Source organism: Hibiscus syriacus, unplaced genomic scaffold, assembly GCF_006381635.1.
Source record: "Hibiscus syriacus cultivar Baekdansim isolate YM2019G1 unplaced genomic scaffold, ASM638163v2 tig00110388_pilon, whole genome shotgun sequence".
Classification (NCBI taxonomy): Eukaryota; Viridiplantae; Streptophyta; class Magnoliopsida; order Malvales; family Malvaceae; genus Hibiscus; species Hibiscus syriacus.
The window spans coordinates 30,299-42,575 of record NW_024062718.1 but is presented as its reverse complement, the minus strand read 5'-3'; the positions used below and the strand labels follow the sequence as shown (position 1 = coordinate 42,575).

General features: G+C 33.5%; 1 pseudogene; it reads right to left on the bottom strand.

The window, feature by feature from the left end:
• Nucleotides 1-626: 626 nt before the first annotated feature.
• Nucleotides 627-1,837, bottom strand: LOC120122969 (annotated as a pseudogene).
• Nucleotides 1,838-12,277: the final 10,440 nt, after the last annotated feature.

Below are 12,277 nucleotides of genomic sequence, written 5' to 3'. Positions count from 1 at the left end.
CCTATTCCCATATGTAATGGGGTAAGGGGAGGTAGGGTAGTAGGTTGCCCCAACGCTAGGTTGAGAGCAACTTCCGTGAAAGACCTCGGGCAATTATGAATTGCCCACCGTGGGACTTGATCCCACGACCACAAAGTTAAGAACCTTGCGCTCTACCAATTGAGTTGGACGGGCAATTATTCGAAATAATAATTATTCTTTTGCAAGTAATCAATAAAACTAATCAATTGAGATACATTAATTGACTTAGTGGTAAAAAATACTTACGTTGTCTCATTGTGAGCTCGATTCTTGATATTTGCCTTGAAAATGTAATACCTCTCTACTTAAAAAGAAAACTAACCAATTGATCCTTACTTGACTTGACTTGTGCCAATGAAAAGGAATAACAATAAATAAAAATTGTCTAAGAGAAAAAGATTGATCCTTTATCACATCTCTAAATGATCAGCCATTAACTACCTCAAAAAAATGAGGATTGAGGTATGAATTTCCTTCCCATTGCCTAATGAACTAATTAAGTACAAGAAAGAAAGAAAAAAAAAAGAACATTTCTATGGTTACAACTTTATTGTTTCATATGGAAGGGTTACATTCAAGAATGTTGGTATGTCTCTTAACAAGCCATACATGATGATTATGGGCTTCAAAAGGGGGTGTAAATTTGCATTTGACTCAATATATGCTCAAAATTGTCGGTTGGCTTTGTTATAGGATGAGTGTGCATTCCTTCATAAGTGGTGACCACCACACTTTCATCTTTGCTTAGACGTTGGACTTGCTTCTTTACATTACATCCTTCATGTGTGCATCGATAATAGCTTCTGTACATATACATGCGAAATTACTCATACCATTAGTTGAGCTCAAACCCCTTGCCTTCAGAAATCTTACAAAGGATATATAAATAATATTGATAACATATTTACACGCGTAATGGTAGACGTAAAATTTTATGTTAAAAGAATAACTCATAAATTTTTAAGACAAAAACAAAATATCAATCAGAAATTAAAAAAAAAACTATAGACACCATTCCCTATTTCCAATTAGGCTACTTGGTTTCTTGTTCAGCTCTTTCCTGCAAGTTTTATAAGCTCTTAGCTTAATTTGCAACATCCTTTTGCTTTAAATGATTATATAAGCACATTTGATTTGACTGTCTAATTATCTTAATAAAAAAAAGGAAAACCCTAGACAAAAACTTGTATGTGCATATGCAAACAAATTAAGAAATTAAAGAAAACCCTAGACAATACTGTTCACCAAAACATGATAAACTACTAAATGATCATATGCATCAAAATATCTCAAGATCTTAGTTGCTCATAGAATTAGGGTAAAATGAATGCAATAAAACTAATTTACCGATTGATATCAATGATAAAAAAAATATTATTATTCATAAAATATTTGAATTCAAACAATTGTGTCTATATGATATGTGTAGATTTGCAACGAAAAAAATTTAAAAAAACATAGCTAGCGGAAAACACAAACCTTGGGAATTTGTTGTTCTTAACAGCTTTTTGGCCATATTTCCTCCAACGATATCCATCGTCAAGTATATCAACTTGGCTCCTAGTTTGAAAAGCATACCTAGGCTTCCTTATCTTCTTATCCATTTTTTGACCTGATTTTACGAACCCCTTATCTTCTGGTTTCTTACCGAAATCTTTGGTCTTATACCCCAAGAACCCATCAACGGATTCCGATGAAAGTTGTTAAAAACTTGAGAATTAGGCGCCATGTTTAATGGTAAACACTGAGCTGCTTCTGCAGCTGGGGCTGACATAGGAAAGAACATTTGATAATTCTCCATGTATTATAAACACTGGTACTGCTTATATATGTGATGAAGAAGATGGATCAGAGAAAGTCTATCTGCAAAGAAGAAGATGGAACGTATCGTTTGGAGGAAGATAAAGCAAAGAAGAAAAATGCAGTCATATATATATATGGGTTCGCTGAGCAAACTATATATAGAACATAGTTCAAGTGTCGTAGGCGGCACGATAATTTTTCTGTAGAAAGCTTGAAAATTTTGTGGAAAAATTGTGGCGGCTTCATCATCAGGACAAAGATTAAAAAAAAAAAACTTTGGTTGAGCAAAATTGCCAACAAAGAGAGTATGATAATTAATATTTGTTTTAGTTAGAATCACATTATTGTTTTAATTTAATAGTTTATAGATAAATTAGATGACAAATATACAAAAATGAATTTCTCGTAAAATATTTATAAAACTAAATATTATTGCTATTATAAATTATGTTATTTGGACTGAGTAAATATATTTAACATTAAAATTATATATTTGGATAATAATCATGAATATTATTAAAGGTGATGAAAATGTAAGGGTTATGACGGATAAAAAGGCTGATCAAGTGTGGAAAGTGAAAAGTAGTCAAGACACAGGAAACAATGCGGTGTAAATGTTATAGCGCGACAATACAGTACCAATCTATATATAAACCGGTCTTAGGGGTTAGAATCCTACGTATGACACGAAAAAGATATTGGTAGATATATTTTTGTTTGAACATTTCAGTAATTTAAAAGATTATTAATGAAATTATGACAACATTTTATTGATGATTGATTTTCAATTATTATCTGAATTTAATAAAATAATTTTTTGTACATTTTTAACTCCTCTGTTAACCTACGAATAGTGAATTATTTTGTTCATTTCAAATCATCACACATAATTCTCTCTACTTACTTTTCAATTTAAGTTCCTTATCTTTTATTCTAAAAATGTGTCCGACCTCTTCTAAGAAGAGTAGTATTGCCGATATTCGTTTCAGATTTTATGTAATCAAATTTTTTGAATGATTATGTTAATTTTAGGGTACAACCTTTATTTTAAAGGTTACATTAACGAGGATAGTTTTATTTATAAGATATCCATGATATGATCAATTTTTATTTTATTTCTATTACTTTATTTTCTCAGTGCTAACAATTTATTTTCCAATAGTATTATTGCTTTTCGGTATTAGTTAGTGTAATTTTTTTATTTTAAGGGTAAATTACGTATCTAAATTTTTATTTTTCAAAATCATACCTAACATATACTTTTTGTTTCATTTTAGTACCCGCCGTTAAAAACTTAACGGACGAACTGACATGGCATAGCTCCAGTGGACGGACGACCAATCTGAATTGTGGTGCAGAAGAGAATGATGAGTTGACCAACATAGTCTAATTTTAGGCCCACTGGACGGTGGATAATGAAGATGGGAGTATGAAGAAATCAAAGAGTTCATCGTCGATTTGAGGAGATTGAGACTTTTACCTGTGAAACGGAGGTCAGAATCACGTTTAGGGAGTCCAAAAGGTGCTGACTGGAAAGTTTGGGCTTTATCGATCAACGAGCCTGTCTGTTAAGTTTTTAACGGCAGTGTACTATTAAGTATGATTTTTAAATAAATATGAAAAATTAGGTATTAAAATAGACTAAAACATATAGTTTATATACTTAAAGAGTAATTTATCCTAATTTTGAATACTGATAGTTTATATATTTAAAAAAAAAAGAACCTTTCATATGTGGTCGTGGGTATCGTTATTTTTGTTGCTTGAAGGTTCGTGGATATTGGTCTCATTTCACACGTGCTCAAATGACTTATAATTTATTACAGATTTAGTAAAACAGATTTTATATAATATATTCTTTGTTTTTTCTTTTTCATATGGGTGGTGGGTGCCATGTACATGTCAGACTGAGCCGCCGCCTCGGTTTCCAGGAACTTCCTCAAATTAGCACCAAAATCATAATGCAAGAAACTTAGCCTTCAAATTTTTGGAATAAAGACGTGGAAATTCCAATTATAGGATTAACTTACGAAAATTGCTCTCACGTTGAGGCAATATACTATCCTACTTCCTTTTATCTTATTACATATGAGAATATGATCAATTAATTTTTCCACCCCATTCACTTTGTCTGTTTTGATAGAATGATTAGTGACTATATACTTAGACTTTGGTAAACGTTACGGAAACTATACAAGGCAAAGTCATTCCCACTTCTCCATTTGTTTTTCTAACTTAAGACAAGATATGACACCCTACACTGTGTCTCCATGATATTAATATTCCCTCCCAATTAATTCAAGGAATAAAAGGATAAAAAATGTTCCAGGAACAAAACAAAACACATAAATATCACACGCTACAACCAAGTACACTAAATCCCTTAAATAGTGTAAATAGTTCGAATTCTAATGTGTTTGAATAAAATAAACTGAGCAGAGTGAATTATCTTCTTAATGGACCTCTACAAAGCCATGGTTAAACCGAAAAATATATATCACACGCTACAAATACAAATTTAATAATTGTTTTCCTTTTTGATTAAGTTTTTCTCTCGGTTTTCTTAACCGGGACAAGGTGTCGGCAGAGATAAATTCAAAGTAAATTTTTAACTCAAATCTCATCATATAAGTTAGTATCAATCAGCACGAAAAATCCAAAATTTAGACACAATTTGATCCAAAATTAATAATAGACACAATGATTTTGAAGGAAAATGTACATAAAATACAAAAAATTATAAGTTAATCATAATTATAATCTGGTGTATATATGTGTATGTGGTTAGGTGTGCGCATTGGCTGGCAGGCTTAGGCAGTCAAATATTCGAACAATTGTCATTTTAGATGATTAAACCTAAGTTTGAAACGTCAACTACTCCTACATTCCCACAAGTTTATGGTAGTTAGCTAAGGCAATAGACCAAATTGTCGGCTTAAATAAGTAATACATCATACAATCAGTAGATAATGAGATTTTAATCAAAATAAATATAGATAGAGAATTCATAAATAATAAAACTCTTAAGGGATAAAAGTAACTGTGAAGAAACTACGAGGAAATTTACTCATACCCGAGATTCAATGAACATTGGACGACTACCATATTTTGTGTTGACATAGATAGATTCAATGGTTTAAATATCAAACCCTTAATTATATATATTAATTGATTAATTTCCACCTCTGCAATTTGTTATACAAACAACCTTTGACTAGCTCTAGAAGGTCATAATTACGGGTACATTGCAGGAATATCCAATCAGTGCTTCTTTGTTTATATATGACGAAAGTTCAATAAATGTACAACACGTGTTGAGTATAATATTAAATTTAAATTCGTACGTTCTTAAAAAAATAATAAAAGATATAAATTTTAAAAACTGATATATTTGTGGCTGAATTCTGCTGCTTCAATTCTAAATTGCAGCTTCCATTGTTGAATGGCAACTAATAGTATTAATTAATGGAGCTCGCTTGCTCTGCCACAGAATTGAAATTATTTATATAAAAAAAAGCAGAGAGAGAGATTATATCCGACGATATCATTGGCATGATATTTGGTGGTTATAATGATGATGGTAGTTCTTATATGAATGAATTTCTTCAAAAAGGCAGTGACTTGCATTGAAAATGTTGAGATTATTTTCTCGTTCAATTCCCACACCTTACATACCAAATTAATTACAATTGTTGGGAGCTTATTCAGGACTTCTTCGTTCTTTTACTGTTTGGGAATTAGTCTTCGTAAATTTACATATCACTCTAAATTTGATTCGTTACAAATGATATGTCTAAGATATCATATTACAAATGATAATGTAAATCAAAATAATAATAAAGTATAGTAGTCAGATACTATACTTTGGTATGTAGATGCTAAAATCCATTCGATTGTTTCTCAACGCGATCCTTGATGAGAACAAAAACATGTAAACATTAATTTCTACAATTGACTATGCAGTTCAGCTTGAAACTTCAATTTCTATATATGACTTATTTTTTCAGAATAAGAGTATTTCTTAATTTTTAAGTTCTCTCGTCGTGTACCCTTTAATGGTAATAGTAAAAGCTAAACATATATAGCAGACAAATGGTCGATGTCACTAAACAATTAGGTATCATTCCATCAACATAAACATAAAAAATGGTGAAGCATTCCTTTCTATAATATGATTGCAAACAGGTAAAAAGGGATCAAATGGTTATATATAGCAGACAAATTCTGCTTGTTTTGGATGAACGAAAGATTACCCTAAATTGGTAATAGTAAAAGCTAAACATATCTTGTGAGAATGTGACATGCTTGTTCAATGTCATCGGTTTTGGAAAATAGGTGTGAAGTTTCTTTTGAATGGTTGTCGTTTTGTGTTGGTCTTGAATTCCATGAAGCAGCTGCCATTGTTGAATGAGTTTAAATCCATCTAGAAACTTTTCATGTTAACAAGAAAATTGAAGAATAAACGAAAAAAGGATGAGGAAGTTGAAGAACTTTCAATCCAGTTGAGGGATGAATGCCAAATTTATGTTAAGGATGTCAACTTAGAAAGTTATATTTGTAAATATTTGATATATATTTCGGTGGAGGGAAAAGAGACACAATTCTCACAACAACTCTTGTATTATTCAAACTATCTTTTTGTATTTTCTCTCTTACCTTCTTACATGAGAATACAAATCTATTTATAGCCTTAGACATGACTCTTAAAATTCGTATTTAAAAACATAATTAAAACAACTCAAAACCAGAAAACAACACAGTAAATTCTGACCCTTCACTACTAAAACTGCTATAACTTTCTCTAGAGAAATCCAATCGACTTGAAATTTGTTGCACCTGAAAATAGACTTCAATAGCTTTAATTTGATAGGTTATACACCCATAATGGTTAACGTTTTCCCCTTCAAATTGTCATTTAAAAACATCCTTAAATCTGTCCACTGTGCAGTTACGAATTTAATGGCAAATTAAGTTTATTCACCAACGCCCCTCCTTAAACTTAATTCTCTTATGTCCTTCATGCCAAGTAGATTTCTCATTTTCTCAAAAAGTCTTGTGGATAGTGGCTTTGTAAAGATGTCAGTTGCTTGGTCTTCACTTTTCACATGCACCAGTTCTATCTCCTTTTCCTTCACGTGCTCTCGGATGAAATGGAACTTCAGGTCAATATGCTTACTTCTTTCATGATGGAAAGGATTCTTTGCCAATAAAATCGCTGATCTATTGTCCAAGTAAATTTGTGTGGCCTTCTCTTGAGCAAAATTTAACTCCTTCAGCAATCTTCTCAACCAAATCACATGACACACACAACTTCCTGCTACCACATACTCTACTTCGCACGTAGAGAGTGTTACGACTAGTTGTTTCTTTGATAGCCAAGTGAATGCAGTGTCCCTCAAAAAGAACACATACCCCGATTTACTCTTTCGATCATCCACATCACCGCACCAATCGTTATCGGAATATCCCACTAGCATGAAATCTTCAGCTTTTGTGTAGAATAACCCAAGGGATTCAGTTCCCCGAATATACCACAAATTTCTCTTTACTGCTTTCAAATGCGTGTAGACTGGCTCCTCCATGAATCTACTTACAACACCAACGCAATAAGAAATGTCCGGCCTTGTGCATGTGAAATAACGAAGACTCCCAACTAGACTTCGGTACTTGGTCGCATCTACTCGTTCTCCACCATCAAACTTAGAAAGTTTCGCCCCGGGTTCCATTGGTGTCAATACCGGATTGCAATCCTCCATTTTGTTTCTTTTTAGAATTTCTTTTGCATATTTTTCTTGTGACACAAAAATCCCAGTATTTTCTTGTCTAACCTCCAGGCCAAGAAAGTACTTCATCAAACCCAAGTCTATCATTTTTAACTCCCGAGTCATAGCCTCTTTAAAATCTTTTATCATCTCCTCATTATTCCCCATGAATATAAGATCATCAACATAAAGAACTACAAACAACAAGTTACCTTTTTCTTTCTTCACATACAATGCATGCTCGTATGGGCATTGAGTAAACCCGTTCTTCTTGAAGTAAGTGTCGATGCGGGTATTCCAAGCTCGAGGTGCTTGCTTCAGTCCATAAAATGCCTTCTTTAATTTCAACACCTTCTTTTCTTCCCCAATTTTCATGTACCCAGGTGGTTGCTCTACATACACCTCTTGATTCCTTGTTCCTCGCAATATTTCGTAAAGGCAGTTGATATGTTCTCTCCAACTCTATCTGACCGTAAAGCCTTGATATAATGCCCGGTTGTCTTCTCTACTAACACCTTGAATTTCTTGAACACCTCGAATGCCTCAGATTTTTTCTTCAAAAAATAAACCCAAGTTTTCCTTGTGTAATCATCAATAAAAGTGATAAAATACCTTTTCTCACTGAATGAATTTGGTGTGATAGGACAGCATATGTCGGTGTGTATCAACTCGAGAGACCTCCTTGCACGATATTTTGTTCTTTTATTAAAAATATTCCTCGCTTGTTTTCCGAGTACACATCCCTCGCAAAATTTCTTAATGTAATCCATGTTAGGTAGCCCGTGTACCATATCCTTCCTTGCTAACTCTGTTAGGCCACCGTAATGCAAGTGTTTGAATCGTAAGTGCCACAACAAGGCCTTATCCTCCATATTGACTTACAAACATCTTTCTCGCACCTTTCTCAAGTTAAGTTTGAACATTCGATTCTTGGTCATCTCCACACGTGCAAGCAACTGACTTTTTTTGTCTTTCAAGTGCAACATTCGGTCTTTCATGAAAACTGAATATCCATTCTCCAATAATTGCCCCATGCTAAGGATATTACTCTTCAAATCATGCACATAATAAACATCTTCAATCGATCCTTCTTTACCATCTTTTTGAGAAAAACATATTTTATCTTGGCATTTTACTTGAACCTTCGATGCATCTCCAAATGACACGTGCCCTTCTTCTATCTCTTGCATATCTACAAAGAGGTGTTTGTGCCCGCACATATGATTACTAGCGCCGGTATCAAGATACCACACCGTGTCGCTGTCAGGAATGATATTTTTGTAGGCCATCATGAGAACACCATCTTCTCTTGTCTCCTCTTCCGCGACTAGATTCACGTTTTCTTCTACCCTTTTCTCGGAATAACACTCCTTTGCATAGTGCCCATGCTTGCCGCAATTATAGCACTCGATATTTGATTTGCACTCTTTTGCATAATGCCCATGCTTGCTGAAGTTGTAGCACTCGACATTTGAATGATTTGACCGGCCGCCTCTCCCAAGACCACGTCCTCTACCTCGCCAATTTTGTTGCCTTGACTGCCCATTCTCCTCATAGTATTCACCTTTACTGCGGCATCCACCACCGCGACCATTGCTGCGATCTCCACGGCCGCGCCCTCTACCTCGAAAGTTTTGAGTATAGAGTACCTTTTCGTCTTTGATAAACACCTTGGCTTGCAGTGCTTCCTCAAGCGACTCATTCTTGTTTTTCTTCTTGCGTTGCTCATGTGCCTCTAGTGACTCAGCGAGATCATCTATAGTTAGCTCCTCTAGGTCCTTCGACACTTCAATAGCACATACAACATTCTCGAAATCATCAGTTAGTGACCGCAAAATTTTCTCCACAACCCTTGAGTCCTTTAGAGTTTCACCGTTGCACTTGAGCTGATTTACCACAGTTTGCACACGCGTGATGTAGTCGAATACACCTTCTAACTCCTTCATCTTCATACCCTCCAACTCGCTGCGTAGAGTTTGGATTCTTACTTGCTTTACTCGGTCAACCCCCTTGAATACTTTTTGCAACGTATCCTATGCTTCCTTGCCAGTTGTCGCGCTCGCTATCTTTTCAAAGTCCGACTCGTCAACCGCTTGAAACAACATGTATAGCGTTGTCTTGTCCTTCATTCGTGTATTTTTCAATGTCTTGATTTCATTTACTGTCATATCTTTGATATTCTCTGGTTCGGTGAAACCGTTCTCGACTACTTCCCATGCATCTTGGGCCCCAAGTAGTGCTCGCATTTGAATGCTCCAGTTGTTGTAGTTGGCTTTCGTCAGTCGTGGTAGTGGCATACCCGACATTTTCCTGTAATTTGCCATTGGCCTGAATACCAATTTGTAAGTATTTGATATATATTTCGGTGGAGGGAAAAGAAACACAATTCTCACAACAACTCTTGTATTATTCAAACTATCTTTTTGTATTTTCTCTCTTACCTTCTTACATGAGAATACAAATCTATTTATAGCCTTAGACATGACTCTTAAAATTCGTATTTAAAAACATAATTAAAACAACTCAAAACCAGAAAACAACACAGTAAATTCTGACCCTTCACTACTAAACTGCTATAACTTTCTCTAGAGAAATCCAATCGACTTGAAAGTTGTTGCACCTGAAAATAGACTTCAATAGCTTTAATTTGATAGGCTATACACCCATAATGGTTAATGTTTGCCCCTTCAAATTGTCATTTAAAAACAGCCTTAAATCTGTCCACTGTGCAGTTACGAATTTAATGGCAAATTAAGTTTATTCACCAACAATATTATAAATTTGACGAGTATGAAAAATATAAAATTTTAAACTTATGAAATTATATTATTAATATAAAATACAAAGGAAAATATCAAAACTATCTGAGAATATGAAATTTCTAGAAATAAGACTGTATTTCAACATCCCTTGATTCATCCCTGCCTACCCTAACAGCTAAGTAAATGAGTAATTTGATTATATGTATAGGGTGTAAATGAGACATGTATTTATAAGTAAATCAAGGTTTTTTTTTAAAAAAAATAAGTTTAATTTAATCATTATCGAATTCAAGTGATTTAAATTATCAAACTAGTATATATCTTAATACTTGTCTTAGATAGTTCCTTAACCTAGCTATTTACGCTCGTCTCAGCTGGAACCCTAATACAAATATAAATAGTTAAGTTTTGAAGTCAAATATGATAATTAAATTTATTTTTCAGCTAGAATATTCAAGCAAATGTTATTTTGAATTCAACCTATAATTTTAAGTCCTCAAGCTTCTTAAAGCACAAGTAAGCTCCGCTTAGTTTGGTACTCATTGAATTGGCCCAATTTATGATCATAAATAGCAAACTCATAAAAACACACATTAATGTGTGTTAAACTTTATTAATTTTGCTGGTGAAACAAACCGACTCTAAATTTGACCTAATATTCCAACAATCATGAAAGCCATAAAGAAATGAATTGTTGGTGTTCTTAAAGGCTATGGGTTCGAGCACAGCGACTGCAAGGGTGATTGGACGTTCACTATTAAATGACTGAGAGTATTTAGAACGAGTATTACCTTGTAATCACCTTAGTTTAATAAAAAAAAATTGTGTATTCCATAAATAAGAAAGCCTGACATGCTGAATATTTGCTCTTCTTTTATTTATTCAATCGCAGTGGGGTGTGGAAACATTTTGTATGTCTCATAATTTATGTTTATTTTTATTGCTAATCATTGATTTATAAAGAATAATTAAGAGAAAAAAAAGAAGTTTTGAGTACTCCAAGCAACAATGCCAATGCATGGGGAAAACCACATTTGAATTGTTAAAAAGTTTTTGTTCATATTTTGGATCATATTGTATCAAATAATGGTAACTTTTCTTTTATATTTTCCATGTTTGAGTTCATGTTTTGATAAGCACACGTGATAAGCAATGCAATAACGTGGGATAAACGAGCCGAGTCGAGCTCGAGTATTGCTGAGCTCGACTCGACTCGAAAACTTTGAAATGAAGCTAGACTCGACTCGAAAACTCGCGAGCTTAAAATTTTCAAGCTCGACTCGAACTCGAAATCCTAAACTGAAGCTCGTGAGCAGCTCGAAAAGGCTCGAAATGAAAAAAAATTATTAAACTTAACTCGATTGAAGCCTCAAACTCAAACTCGAACATGAACCTTAAATACAAGAAATCTTACTGTATTTTTTTATAAAAAAATCAATACATAAATATTAATATTATTAATAATTTATTTATAAAAAAATAAAATTTTAATATATTATATTTTCGAGCTGCTCACGAGCTTTTCGAGTCGAATATCGAGTAGCTCGTTTCGGCTCGTTAATAACTCGAGTCGAGCTCGAGCTCGAGTCGGGTCCATTCGATCCGAGTATTTATCGAGCTTTGATCGAGTCAATCTCGAGTAGCTCGCTATCTGTCTCGTCTCATTTACATCCCTAATCACAGCACAGAGGTATTCATTTTCTCCCCATTAAACCAAAGCTTTTAAGTTTTCAAAGAAAAAAAATATCTTTAAAAGATTTCATTGACAAAAGGAGTATATTTTTTATTAAAGATTTCGGTTTAAACAACAATATCTATAGGATATGTGTTGTTAATGATTAAGAATGACAATAAAACATATATTATCTTACCACACTATTTAAAGAATTAAAAAAAATATTTCCTTTATTTATTCAATGATTCACAGCG